This window comes from Nuphar pumila, chromosome 6 (assembly GCF_984573655.1).
Source record: "Nuphar pumila chromosome 6, dmNupPumi1.hap1.1, whole genome shotgun sequence".
In the NCBI taxonomy this organism is placed as follows: Eukaryota; Viridiplantae; Streptophyta; class Magnoliopsida; order Nymphaeales; family Nymphaeaceae; genus Nuphar; species Nuphar pumila.
The window spans coordinates 77447174-77463018 of record NC_143254.1 but is presented as its reverse complement, the minus strand read 5'-3'; positions in this window follow the sequence as shown (position 1 = coordinate 77463018).

Below are 15845 nucleotides of genomic sequence, written 5' to 3'. Positions count from 1 at the left end.
CGAAGTAGCTGAGACATTTCATTTAGCGACCAGCGAAGTAGCTGGGACACTTTATTTAGCGACCAACGAAGTAGTTGGAACATTTTATTTAGCGACCAACGAAGTAGTTGGAACATTTCATTTAACGACCAACGAAGTAGCTGGGACATTTTATTTAACAACCAGCGAAGTAGCTCGGACATTTTATTTAGCGACCAACGAAGTAGTTGGAACATTTTATTTAGCGACCAACGAAGTAGTTGGAACATTTCATTTAATCATTTAACGACCAACGAAGTAGCTGGGACATTTCATTTAATCATTTAACGACCAGCGAAGTAGCTGGGACATTTTATTTAACGACTTGATTTAAGATTGAGACTTTCTGAGAGACAAACAGCACGAGGACTGATGAACTTGATCTTTAGATTTAAAATTTTAGCAAAATAACCAGTGCGAACACTAGGTTTTTCAACTGAGATTCGGGAAGGAGATCGGCCTATTTAAGATATTTGAAGCTAGAAGAATGGCCGGGGTTTCAGGATTATCCTTTATATAGACATTTGATGAGAATTTAGGAAGGAATGATTCAGGTCTACTCCTTGACCTGAAAGGGATACATTTGATGAGAATTTAGGAAAAGAATGATCCAGGTTTATCCCTTAACCTGAAGGGGAAATGGAATAGACATTTGATGAAAATTTAGGAAAAGAATGATTCAGGTTTTATCCCTTAACCTGAAGGGGAACTAAAAGATTTTATGAAGAGATAACCTGAGATTTGAATTTAGAAGAGATATGACAAGATTTAGAATTTATGATCTATGATTTAGATGGACCAGGTATGTGACGGGGAATGTAAAAAGAATAAACTTTGAGAAGACAAAAGGATATAGAATTTTGAAGAAAATGTAAAATATTTGAGGAAATTGATTTATTTTTGTAAAAAGAGTTCTCACAGGTAGCATGGTTGCCCCTATGAGTGATCTTCGGGATTATCCCTTATCCTGAATGGGAAAAAGAAATAGAATTTAAAGAGATTTAATGAAGAGAAATTGATATAAATCTAGAAAATCAACAAAGACTGACAAAACTTGTATTTACAAAAGAATCCTCATAGGTAGCATTGTGGCTCCTACGAGGGGTTTTCGGAATTATCCCTTATCCTGAATGGGAAAAGAATTTTAAGGAATTTAAATAAAGAGAAATTGATATAAATTTAGAAAATCAATGAAGGTTTACGAAACTTGTATTTACAAAAGAATCCTCGTAGGTAGCATTATCGCTCCTACGAAGGGTCTCAGGATTTTCCCTTATCCTGAATGGGAAAAAGAATAGAATTTAAGAAAATTTAGTGAAGGCAAATTGATGTAAATCTAGAAAATCAATAAAGATTAACAAAACTTGTATTTACAAAGGAATCCTCATAGGTAGCGTTGTTGCTCCTACAAGGGGTATCAGGATTTTCCCTTATCCTGAATGGGAACACCTCGAACAACGAGGGTCAGGTTTATCCCTTAACCTGAGCGGGAACACCTCGGACAACGAGGGTCAGGTTTATCCCTTAACCTGAAAGGGTATAAGAATTGATAAAATTTAATGAAATTTGAGGAAATATTTGATAAACTTGATAAAATTGATGTAAACTTGATAAAATATGAATAAAATGAATGAATAGCAAAAAATTAACTGAAAATTTATAAGATTTGAGAAAAAAGGAGTTTTTCTCATCCTGCCTGCATATGGGATCTTGGAAGGAAAATGTTTATTTAAAAGATAAATGAGAAATCATTTTGGGGAAAGAAAATCCACCACAAGAAGAATGATCAGCGCGAGATCTTATCCTTTAAATCAAACATGAGAGATCATCATGAGGGTTAATTTTCGAAGGCAATGGTTTTGAATACCTAATTTTAAAGAAGAAGATCAACAACAGATCTGATTTCTAAAAAATAACAATTCAAAATTGATAATAAGATCAACACAAGGGTTGATCTTTGAAGGTAACCCATTTTAAAAGATAAGAACAACACCAGGGTTGATCTTTGAAAAGTTTTGAGATCAATTTTGGAGGATAACACCAACGCAAGGGTTGATCTTTTGAATAAAAAGATTTGAAATCCATTTTGGAAGATAAGATCAATACAAGGATTGATCTTTGAATATAAAGGCTTTGAAATCCACTTTGAAAGATAAGGGTTGATCTATAAAGATTTGAAATCCATTTTGAAAGATAAGACCAACACAAAGGTTGATCTTTGAATATAAAAATCCATTTTGAAAGATAAGATCAACACAAGGATTGATCTTTGAATATAAAAGTTTAAAATTCATTTTGGAAGATAAGACCAACACAAGGGTTGATCTTTCAATATAATGGTTTGAAAAACTTTATTTTTGAAGACATGATCAACACGAGGGTTGATTTTTTGTCAAAGGTTAGACCAAGGAATATTTGAACTCTTTGGTCATAACGAAGATTTTTAAAATTTCATGATTTTTGAAAAGCCCTCATAGGTAATATCATTTCTCTCATGAATGATGTCAGGATTGCCCCGCATTCTGAAAAGAACGGGAATTAAAATACCCCAGTATGGCAAAGAGAAAAGAAGCATTGGATATAAAAGATATAAAGGAAATTGACATTTCATTTGATAAGCAAAGGTTTGATAACAACTGAATATTTACAAGAACTTGAAAAGGAAAAAGACTCATAGAAGACTAGGCTGACTAGCCCCTACAAGACAACTGACAAAAAGAGACGAAAGCAAACAAAACTTTGGCTTTATCAATTCTTTGAGTGGTCCGGGAATGGTTCTGTCAGGACTGTTGGCTGCTTTTCTTCCTCGTCCTCTATCAAAATACTTCTATCAATGCAGTCTTGTATCATGTGCTTGAGGATGAAGCAGTGCTCTGTGTCATGCCTCGTTGCTCTATGGAACTTGCAGAATTGATCTTTGAATTTTCCCAAGATTACGGGAGGATCCGCTATCTTAGGGAGCTTGATCATCCCGTGCTTTAACAGGTAATCCAGAATTGCTTCCATAGTTTGATCTAAAGGAGTGAAGACTCGATCTTTCTCCCACTTGATGTACTTGGGCTTCTCTTGAAGATCCCCTTTCTGTTGGATGCCAATTGGAAGCGGCTTGTCATTGTTCTTATACGCTCTCTCCTTCTGCCTCTTGTTCTGATCTACTCTCGGACCACTGTCACTGTTGTTCTTGTTTCCCTTACTGCTGTTGCCAAGATTATTGCAGGAGGCCTCAACTGAGGGAGCGAACTGTGCCTTCTTTTTCTAGTCTTGGATATTCTTGACTAGAGGCGTGCCCTCGTAAAGTCCGCTTTCTATTCCTGCTTCGAGCCATTCAGCTCGTTCAATTAACTTGATGAAGGATTTCGCCGGGGAAGTGGCGATGAGACTCCTTATGGGCTGAGAGAAATTGTTGAGGATCACCTGCAATGCGTGCTCCTCAGGAATGGGTACCTTCATCTTATTACAGGTGCTTCTCCACCTGTGAATGAAATCACTTGCTCTTTCATTCTCTCCTTGCTTCAGGTTGTAAAGATGATTTAATGTAGGTGAGGCTTCAGTGTTGAATAAGAAGCGCTCGATGAACAGATTTACTACCTTATCGAACTCTCGTAGTTCGATAGGATTCACATGATCAGCATACCATCTAGCTGCTACACCCTCCAGACTGCGGGGAAAGCAAATGAACAGAGCCCTGTTGTCTTTTCTGAAATGACTACACTCTGCATAAAATGTGGCCAAGTGGGCTTTAGGGTTGCCAGTCCCGTCAAATTTGAGAAACTTACGGGGAAGATTCTCCAAGTTATTGTCCCCATCTAGACCATCATAGAAATCTTCGCCGGTGTAGGTCTGCTTGCCCTTACCCTTGGCTTGAATATCTTTAATAGCTCGATTCATCTCCTTCATCTGCTTGCTCATCAGGTCCTCTGCTAGAGCCCCAGACTTGGGTTTGTTGACGAATTCAGGCTCTTCTACAGCTATTTTTACGGACTGCCTTGGAGGATTCTGTTTATAGACAATCTGTTCTTCCTCTTCTGACTCTTCCTCGACTGACTCCGATTCCTCAGAAGTAGTGTCTGGCTGTACCTTCTTCCTGATGATTCTGACTTTCTTTTTCACAGGCTTCTTCTTCAGCTTGCTTTTAGGAACTGCCTCTTTCAGCTTGGCATCGGCTTGTTCCGACCTCATCCTTGCCATCATCTTTTGGAACATGTCATACATAGCGGGGTCAATGTCATCCTTCTTATTCTGACCCTGTCCCCTGACTGATTTAGGAGAGCTCATCTCTTCCGCCTCACTATCGCTGAGTTGAGGATCTGTTTCTTTTCCCGCTCTTGTCGTAACCATTTTTGGATATCAGTGATCTCTCTGTAGAGAAAAGAGGAGGTTTTTTAGACCAGAGAAACTTTTGGAAAAATTTTGACAAGAGGGAGGGTTTAGGTTGAAATCTAAACAATTGTATCCCATTACTAGGGATCGAGTCGCCACAAAATTTGTGACAATTGCGTTGTTTACTCCACGAGGGAGAGTAACCAACTAAAATATGAAAGAAAATACCATTTTGAAAAGGATATCTCTTGACGAAAAGAGATTTTTATGAAAATATAAAAAACATAAGAAAATAAAAGGAAAAATGGAATTTGAGAATAAATGGTAAGGATTTAAAATTTGAAGAACTTGCAGGCAGGATCAGAAGAATTTTTTAAGAAATGTAGAAGAAGAAGAAAAGAGAAAGAAAAATACACCTGGGTTTTAAAACAAAGGAGAAATTTTGAAAATATATACCCAGGTTTTTGGAAAATATAAGGAAGATATATATAAAATATCATACAATCACAGATATACAAGCAAGGATGCACAAAGTAGCACTCCCTAAAGCTGACTCTATATGCAATATTTGAAATGGCAAAATAGGATCTTAATCCTAACTCTAAGATTTATATCATCTGATTCCAATCAAGGTACGCCGATATACCCAAGCCGAAGCTCAAAGTACGTGGCATATAAGATATCTCTTCGGTTTTAAGGTAATGGCTTCCCAACATCCTTAAGCACCTACCGATATACCTCGGACTATGGCCCTTAGGTACGTGGTAGGGGGGTGCGAACCCAAATAAGTGGTCCAGTTGTGAGGCTCTCTCCCGAACTATGGTTCAGTGAGACAGCCCAGCAACGTGAAGACCGGGACAATATAGGTAGGGATGTTTTCAAAATATGATCAACATGCAATAAAATCAGAAGGCTCTAATGCAAGTCCTAAAGAGATAGATTTAAATAAAGAGAAGCATACACTTGCATACATTGTTTTGCATTCAATCCCTAAAATTGAGGAGAGTTGTATTTAAGACCTAAGTCTAATGTGAACATGGAATAATCTCCTCAATATGGTCATACCAAACCATACTTAGATCCTATATGCAATGATGTCAGCTTTAGGACAGAATCTAGGCTCCTAAGGTTTGCATGAAAATGAAGCTAACATAGAAGAATAAAGACTTCGATTATATAAAAGCAAAGCAAAGGCACAAATTCGACCGGACGAAGACGGGTCCCATCACGGTCGCCAAAACTGTGATCATCGCAAAAATTTTCCTATTCTCTTGTGGTTTCACTCTCTTCCTTCTCTTTTCCTTTTCTAACCTCTATTTTCCTCCTTTTTGAAGGGAGAAAAATAAAAGAGAGAAAAGGAGAAAGAGAAGAGAAAAGAAAGAAAGAGAGAGAGAAGAGGAACTATTTTGCGCAGTCTCACTTGACCTTGATTTGAAAATATTTAGAAAAATTACTCGCCTCCGTTTTGAAAATATTGCGGGAATAATGGAGAGACGAGATTCGCTCGTCGGTACGAGGTTCGACCATTCCTGGCGCCTTTACCAGGGGTAATCGAACCAAGGATCGAATCTATGCCTTTTGCTTTGCCTAAATATAATCTAAGAATTTATCCTAACTCTAAATGCACAGAGAATCATATTTGTGCAATGCAAGAATGTATGCTCTTTTGAAAGAATGTTTTTAAAAATTTCCAAGTTTTCTGAGATGAACTTGATAAAGAAGTGAAGAAATGATTGAATCTAACTTTAGAACATGAGATAGATCAGAGAAGTTCTAAGTCTTTGAAGTAATTTAGAGTTTGGAGGAATAGATCTTGATTTTGAGAAAGAATGATTTGAAGTTTTGAAAAGGAAATGAAGTTTCAAAGTCGGAAAAGGGACTTTGAATTTTGAACTTGAATTTAGGAAAGGAAAATGAATATTTGAGATGGAATTGAATTTATATTTTGAAGTTTGAAATTTGGAATGGACTGAGAAAATCAAATGGTATTTAGGAATAGAAATGGATTTAGGGAATTTCAGATGAGATCTGAAAATGGAATCGGATTTGAAATCTAGAAATTGGGAATGGAGTTGGACCTAAAGATGGATTTAAGATCTGAGATTTGAGATCCGAGATAAAATTGGGTTCTGGATCCTATAAGGATTTGGATCTGAAGTCTAAGATCCAATATGGAGTTGGATTTTGGATCCTAAGATGGATTTGGATCTTGAAGTCTGAGATCCAATATAGAATTGGGCTCTGGATCCTTAGATGGATTTGGATCTGAAGCCTGAGATCCAATGTAGAGTTGGACTCTGGATCCTAAGATGGATTTGGATCTGAAGTCTGAGATCCAAGGTGAAATTGGAGTCCGGATCCTAAAGAGGAATTGGATCTGAAGTCTTAGATCCAAAGTAAAATTGGAGTCTGGATCTTAAAGAGGAATTGGATCTGAAGTCTGAGATCCAATATGAGTATTGAATCCTGGATCCTAAAATGGATTTGGAGTTAAATTCAGAGGATGAATCAAGAACTTCCAAGTTTAAATTGAACTTGAAAAGCGAAATTTAGAATTTGAATATACAAACGAATTTCAAAGTCAAATTAGACCTCGAATTTTTGAAGTTTGAATTTGGAATTTAGAAGATGAATCAAGAATTTCAAAGTTTGATTTGAACTTGGAAAATGAAGTTTAGAATTTGAATCTTGAATATGCAAATGAATTTCAAAGTTTAATTTGGACTTGAATTTTGCATGGAATTTTGAATATAAAATGAATTTGAATTTTCAAAGTCAAATTGGACTCTGAAAATGAGATAGAATTTGATGAAGTAGAATTTGAAGAGAGATATTCAAGATCACTTGGATTTTTGAAAAAGAATTTTTAAAATATGATGCAATTCTATCCTATATGATGAATGAACTTGAAGAATTTGAATTTAGATTTTGAAAAGCTATCTTATTCTTAGACTGAATTAAAATAAGATTGAAGATATAATACATCCTTGACTATGGTCATTGGATGCATTATATAATAATCTATATTTAAATTCAGGTGGAGAATAAAACACATTTGGTGCTTTTATAGAATTTAAAATGAAATTAACTCTCAATATACCCTGACTATGGCCATTGGTATATATTTTGAATTAATTTTAAGTTAAATTCTGATAAAAGAAGAAAATATTTAAGAAAAATATGATGAATTTTGAAAACGGGTCCAGTGTGGATCCAATGTTATTTTGTAAAAGATAAAAATACTAAGTTTTGTCCACACCCTGACTATGGCCATTGATGTGGATCATCAACTTAGGATTAATTTACCTTTTACGAAATGGTGCACGTGCCATTCGTGTTTCACCAATGTGAGATTTTTGGAAATAAAAACAAAAGATGCATGAAAATAAGTAAGTTGTGATATTTGCAATGCTCATTCATTCTATCTAAGACAGGAAGTATAAATTCTCATTAATATCTAACTATTGCAATACATGAAATTGAATTTACAATTCCCAATAATGATATTTTCCATATATTCCCCTGTAAAAACACTTGGTTAATATGAAAAGAGAAGAAAAATTTGTACATATCATACGGGTGTTAATGGTAAAAGAATGCTCACATGCCAAGATATTTAAAATCTAGAAGTATGGAATGATGAAAATAATATATATCTATTGTGCATTATACATGTATATATATGTATATATATATATGTATATCTATATATGTATATGTACATAGATATGAATATATGTATATATATATATAGGTATATAGGTGGGATAATGAATGTGAAGGGTTGACATAGTGGATGATATGGGGATGCTGAATATGAAATATGGAAGCAATGAACGTGCATGGTGGTGTATAATAAACATAATGAGATATGTTATGAAGAGGCAACAGAGAGTAGACTGGGTATGAGGGTATGATGTATTTAAGTGAGGCTAAGTGAAAGAGATGCCAATACAGTAAACATAGGTGAATGTGAAAGTTTGATTGGAAATGAAAGTATAGCGCTGGGTATTGAAGGGAAGGTACACATATGCCGAGTTGGTGGGTAATGAAGATAGACCGGGGATGTTGTAAAGGGAAATGCTGGATATGAGTTAGTAACAAGAGAGATCTGATTAGTGCACTGTACATATTGAAAACAAAGAGACTGGAAATGGAACCTTTGCTATTTAAAAGAGTGAGTGGAATTTTCTCTGGGGATACACCAATTTCCTGCTCTAAAGCTTTTAAAGACATGACTCAGTAAGGCAGTATTTCCATCAGAATTTCGCAGCTCCTCGATCTCAAACAGATGGTTGGTCAACCTCCTGTGTTCAAATCACCAGAAAATTTGAAATCTGTACTATCTATGATCATCCCATCTTTGAACAAGATAATCTTAGCGAGATATTGGATGGGGCATTTCCAAGAATTGCCTATATGGGAATGTGATGTTGAATCGACCTTAATATTTTAGGCTGTAGGGTATGCCCTGTAGGAGGACCACTGTCAATAGGAATTTACTTACAGCAGGTAATTTACTTACAGAGGGTTGTGAAGATGAGGTAAGCAAGGTTTGACAAGGTAAATATAGGTGACGAGGAATGCAGACGATAAAAAAAAATGAACTAGAAATGTAGGAATTTCAGACAGGGGAGTTTTATACACGGAATTACATTCCCACGAATTTTAAACAACACATTTCAGCTTGAAAAAAAAAAATAAATAATTACTTTATACATTTGACAAATCAGAACATGATGGTATTCCTGTGGTTGAGAACCCAAGTAAACTGTTGATTACTGGCAACAACATCCTTGGAATTGCTTGTATGGAACAGAAGTGGTGATATGAAGATCCAGAAAATATCATAAGTTGGATCGTATCCCCAACTGATTTAGGAATCATTACAATAGAGATGGTAATGTCAAGGGAAGTATATGAAGCTAAGTTCACAATGTAAATCGTGAGCAACTGTAACGAACACATTGCAATTAATGACTTAACTGAATGCAGCGTGATTCGGCAGGGGATTAATAATTTTGGTGCGTGTCCCATTCATAAACCAAACAGATTAAGCTAATGAATTAGTCAATCGATTGGGAAGATTACCTTACTGGATCGACTAATCCATGGATGAACCTCCACCACGACCACGGATGAAGAGAAGAAATTTTATCAAACATAAAAGGAAAATCCATATGAATATTGCATCAAATAGCTAAGAACCACCATTCCAGAATTCAGCATCGCAAGGTAGCTAAAAAAATGAGAATCGATCTAGAGGACCGATCAATTTTCCATGAAAAATCAGATGAATGATGATTAAGAGCTGAATAATGCTGAAACAGCAGAAGATGCTTATTGTATTTCAATTCAGGGCCAACCCGAAAACAAGTTTCACAACTGGTATTTCAACATGCGCACATTGCTGTGCTGAATGAAAGAAGGTAATAATAATAATAAAGAAAAAAAATATACAAAATGAATCGATGGAGGGCTTTTGACAGCACCGACTCTGTCATGAAAGTGATTCATCACATACAAAATCATGGAAATCTAAAAACAAATTGTAAGGAAAAAAAAGGAAGAAAAGAAAAATAAAATAAAGAAGAAAGAGGAAAAAAAAAGATGTTGGAATGTAACCATTCCTGATGATCTTGCAAAATGTAAGTCGAGGTTACTAGATGTAAATCGACATTACGAACAGTGCTTAGAAAAAAAAACAGTAGAAAAGAAATATGAAGATGAGTTCTATTTAATTTGAGACAAAGAGATGTAAAATGTAAAAGAAGGAAGGAAAGGAGATGATTATTTACCGTAAATGAAATTGGCTCTGCTGTAGAGAATGTTTCCCTCAACCAATCCAGAGGAAAACGTGATTCTGCAGGGGTCCTGAAGGAGAGAATCAAGATTTCTTTCAGCTGCTCCTGGCTTACTTGTATTTCTGGAACTGAAGATTATTCGATCGATCAGGGGAGAAGCTTCAGGGTAGGAATAAAGGAAAAGGGGAAAGAACGGGGGAAAGTCAGATTCGTGAATATGGTGGGGTGGGAGGCGATCCTCTCTCTCTCCTGTGTGCTCCCCTTTTAAAGAAGGAGAGGAGCATTCGAGAGAGAGGCTGTTGAAGATGGGAGGTTGAGGGAGAAGAGGTCGTTTGAAGATGGAGGGTAGGCAAGTGAGAGGGGAAGTGCGCGGGTGGTGTTTGTTGGAGATTTTCCAAATTTCCAAAAGAAGGCCCCCTTTGAAAGAATTTTTGTAAAAAAGAGTGGTTCAAGAGAGGTTTTTGTCAAAAACTCAATTTTTCAAGTTTTAAAACCTTTTGATTTTCCCATTTTTTTCCATTTTTGCATCATTTTCCATTTTTTGTAGTTTTGTAATAGAAAACTAAGATTTAAAAAAGAAAAAAAGAAAAAAAGAAAAAAAGAAAACTATGTTTCAAACACTAATCTTTGAGAAATATTTACAAAAGTATTTTTCTGAGAATTTTAGACCATTTCGGGGAGATTTCTTCAGAAGAACGGGTTTGGACCCAGGTTTTAAGAAAATGTTCGAGTTTTGATGCTTGAATCGAGAAATACAATGGGATGGATCCAAACGGATGTCGAATGGATTATCCGAGCTATTTAAAGGCTATTTTTGGTATTTTCTATAATTTTGATTTAAAATTTGACCAAGGAGACTCAGATTTGGATCTGGACAATGGATCCAGATCCGAAATCAATTTAAACATATGAAATGAATTTAATTTCAATAAAACTTGAGAAATGAACTGGAATTTATATTTAAAAATGACACATTTGCTCAAAAAATGAATTTAGGGGCAAGAAGGGAATATTTAAAAGATTTTGAAAAATTTGGGGTGTTCACAATGGCCCCCGTAGGGTGATTTTGTAAAAGGAAGATATTGAAATTGTTGACAAAAAGGCAAAATCTGAATTGAAGTGGCTGAAATCCATATTGAAAACTATCCAGATCGTTTTCCTGAGGAAATATTTTGAAATTCAGAGTCCTGGGGGTAAAATGGGAAGAATTGATAATTTTGAAGACCCAGGGTTTTGAAATTGATTTTAAAAATAGTTGAAATTCTAATCTGGATTGAAAATTTTGAAATCAAGAGTTTTGGACCTCGAAATGACATGTTGTGCAGTGCAGTGATATGAGATGCTCATGCAATGATATGTGATGCCATGTCTTATGAAATGTAATCCTAAACCGGGCTTTGGGGATTCCCGTCTCCTGTCAGGAGTAGAATTTTGAACATCTGAGCTAAAAATAGAGAAATTTTGAGAGTTGCAGGTGAAATTCAGACTTTTGCAAGGTTCGGGCTCAGAAAATGACCATTTTGCCCTCTGGTGATTTCAGAGGCTGGATGATGATGTTGGGTGGAGAGGTGAATGAAAATTTGGGGTGTTTACAGATGCCCCTCTTTGCTACTAAGCCGGCTTGTGGCCGAGCTTAGTGGCAAAGAAAAACACACCAAATTTGGGCTATATAAAAAAAATGCCCCAGTTAGAAGGATCTGACTGGGTGTGAAGAAATTAGCCGGAGGAAGATGGTAGATATGAAATGGAGAATGAAGAGGAAAGATTCACTCTGTGAGAGTAAAATTCAGGTTTATGCCCTTAACCTGGATGGGACAGAAATACCTCGTATGGAACGAAGCTCAGGTTTGACCCTTAACCTGATTGGGGAATGGAATACCTCATCGAAATGAGACTCAGGTTTGTACCCTTATCCTGATCGGGCGGAAGATGAAATACCTCTTTGATTGAGGCTCAGGTTTGTACCCTTATCCTGATCGGGCGAAAAATGGAATACCTCTTTGAGTGAGGCTCAGGTTTGTACCCTTATCCTGATCGGGCGGAAAATGGAATACCTCTTTGACTGAGGCTCAGGTTTATACCCTTATCCTGATCGGGCGGAAAATGGAATACCTCTTTGAATGAGGCTCAGGTTTGTACCCTTATCCTGATCGGGCGGAAAATGGAATGGAATCCTCGAAAGAAGAGACCATGATAGAACCTTCGGATTTTGCACAGTAAATCCGACAGGGGTTTTTGCAAAAGGAAGGAAAATGGGGTCCCTAAAGCTTGAAAAAGGATTGATTTTGGGTGCCTCATTGCTGAGACTAAATAGCTTTTGAAATTGCCTTTTGCGGGAAATGATTGGTGGTTCGACCTCAAACCGAAATGGGACTGTCTATGGTGGGACAGTGGGGACACAGAGAAGTGTGCAATCTGAGAGTTCATGCTCTCAAAGAAGGGAAGGAATCAAGTCCTTAAGAGGGATTTAAAATTGGTGTCAGGATGCATCGAAAATAGACATCAAGCTGTCACTTCACGTCAAGATAGCTAGAAAATATTGTCAAAATATTGAGAATTCTGTTGTTGATTCAAAGTTTTTGAAAATGTTGCATATGGTTGCAAAGATATTCTTTCTTTTCTACCCAAAGAATTACCTCCAAACAAGGTTCACTTCGTAGAGTCGAGACTGGAAATCCAAATTACTTGTGATTGACCTTGTTCAAGGAAGCTATCAATTTCCTTGATATGAGCAGGAAAGAGAATTTGATATTGTGAAAGCAGTTGATGAAAGAGTATTGATAATAGAATTTCATAAATTTAAAGAAGATTCTTGATAAATGTGGCAGTTTGATATCCTGGGAGCTTCTCTCATGATAATCTTTCTGCACTCTTTTGGCTTTCTTGGGTTTTGGCTACATTCTCCTTCATTTTGGAGATGTTCTGACTTTTCTCTCTTTCTTTTTCCTCTTTTGCTCTCTTTTGGGAAGGGTACGTCACAAACTCCTTCATCTTGGAGATGTTTCGATCCTTCTTGGACGATGTCGGCTCATGTGTTAGAGATCTTTGGAAGATAGCTGAAGTTAAATATCTTTTAGGGATTGTCGGGAGGTTCATCGCATCTGCCTTCATCTCGACAGTGCTTTGGACTTTCCCTGGAAGGATCCGTCACAAACTCCGTTATCTTGGAGATGTTTCGAATCTTCTTTGGCGGGGTCTACTCGCCTAATTCGCCTTCATCTTGACGACAGGTGAGAGATCCCTTTTGCGGATATTTAATTGCAGCTTAGGTGATTCTGAGGAGACAGGGTTTTGATGAATGCTCTCTTTTTCTGGCGCTCAGGATATTTTCACTGCCTCGTCTTTACAAGAATAGCCTTTAAAGATGTGCCATTGACTGCGATCAATATCGATCATCTACGGTTTTTCAATAACATTGAATTTTCTTTTCTGGCCATATTGAGGACTTATCCTTCATCCTTTTGGTTGGCCAATAGAAAGAATTTGAATTTTGAATCTCTTTTCGCAAAAGCTTCACTCTTTTGGAAGTAATGCTGAAGGCAAACCGAAATAAAGATTTGTGCCGTGAAGATTCTGAAATCAACAAATAATTGATTTGACAAATTGACAAAATTTTCTTGAAATCCTTGGTGAAAGTGAGTATTTGAAATCCGGCCCAACACATCTGTGACGAAAATTCTCCTCTCTTTTTCCCCAAAAAGAGAGACTCAGGCTTAGCCCTTACCTGAATGGGAAATGGGAAATACTCCTCTCTTCCCTGAAGAGGAGGTGTTTGCAAAACGGACTTTCGAAGAGAAATTAAGCTTTCGTCAAAGCTCCCTAAGATTAGACTTCTCTTATGGAAAGGGGGCCGATAATAGTGAGGTCTAAAAATTGGGTCATGAAAGGAACGAGTCCATCACACTGTCCCTGCAAAGAGGGTCCTTCATGATGAAAAATGGCCTAGTATGAAATTGGGGGGTCACAAGAAAAGCGAGTCTCCGTCGAGCCTCTCCCTATGAAAGGGTTCCTTGTGTGAAATTGGAAATTGTTTTGCAAACTGTTCACAAAGACGCGAGTCCCTTCAAACTCTCCCTAAAAAAGGGCCAAGTGAACAAATTGGATAGCATGCGAAAAGAACGAGCTCCCTCGAATTCTCCCTAAAAGGGTCTCTCGCAAGAGAAAATGATTGAAATTGGATATTGAGATTGATTGACCCAAAGGTCGAAATTGAAAATTGGAAAATTGGTTGCTGGAAATTGAATGACCCGAAGGTCGAAATTGGATGACCTAACGGTCGAAATTGAGAATTGGTTTGACCAAAAAGGTCGAAATTGAGAATTGAGTGATCCGAAGGTCAAAATTTGGAAATTTGGTGACCCGAAGGTCAAAGATTGGAAAATGATTGACCCGAAGGTCGAAAATTGAAGACTGGTTGACCCGAAGGTCGAAATTTTGAAATTGATTGACCCGAGGGTCGAAAATTGGAAATTGATTGACCCGGAGGTCGAAAATTGGAAATTGATTGACCCGAAGGTCGAAAATTGGAAATTGATAGGCCCGAAGGTCGAAAATTGGAAATTGATTGACCCGGAGGTCGAAAATTGGAAATTGATTGACCCGAAGGTCAAAAATTGGAAATTGATTGACCCGAAGGTCAAAAATTGGAAATTGATTGACCCGAAGATCAAAAATTGGAAATTGATTGACCCGAAGGTCGAAAATTGGTAATTGAAATTGAGAATTTGAAATTGGGTGACCCCAGAGGTCGGAATTGGAGAATTGCCTGATTTGAAGATTTAAATTGAAATTTGGAGGGCAAAATATCAAATTTGAGCAATTGACAGACCCTGATAATTGAGATGGATTGAATTAACAAATGAGAATAATGAGTTCGAGTCAGAGCTCGAAGAAAATATAGAGATCGTGAGTCGAAACCCGGATCCACAAAGGAAAATGAAAGGCTCGAATCAGAGCTCAAATAAGATAATGAGATCACGAGTCAGAACTCGGATCAACAAAAAAAAATGAAGGGCTCGAATAAAGTAAAGAGATCTCGAGTCGGAACCCGGATCAACAAAAGAAAGTGAAGTTCTTGAATTAGAGCTTGGATAAGATAAAGAGATCACGAGTCGGAACTCGGATCAACAAAGGAGAATGAAGAGCTCAAATTAGAGCTCGAATAAGATAAAGAGATTTCGAGTCGGAACCCGGATCAACAAATGACAATAAAGAGCTCGAATCTGAGCTCGAATGACTAAAGAGATCTCGAGTCGGAACTCGGATCAACAAAGAATATGAAGAGCTCGCATTTGAGCTTGAATGAATAAAGAGATCTCGAGTCAGAACTCGAATCAACAAAAGAAAATGACAAGCTCGAATCTGAGCTTGAATGAATAGAGAGATCTCGAGTCGGAACCCGGATCAACAAAAGAAAATGAAGAGCTCGAATCTGAGCTCGAATGAAGAGATCTTGAGTCGGAACCCGGATCAACAAAAGAACATGACAAGCTCGAATCTGAGCTCGAATGAAGAGATCTCGAGTCGAAATCCAGATCAACAAAAGAAAATGAAGAGCTTGAATCTGAGCTCGAATGAAGAGATCTCGAGTCGGAACCCGGATCAACAAAAGAAAATGATTTGAATAAAAACCCGAGTCAGAACTCGGTTTTCCAAAAGTTGTGATTTTGAAAATGTACCAGTTTGAACACTGGATTTTGAAAT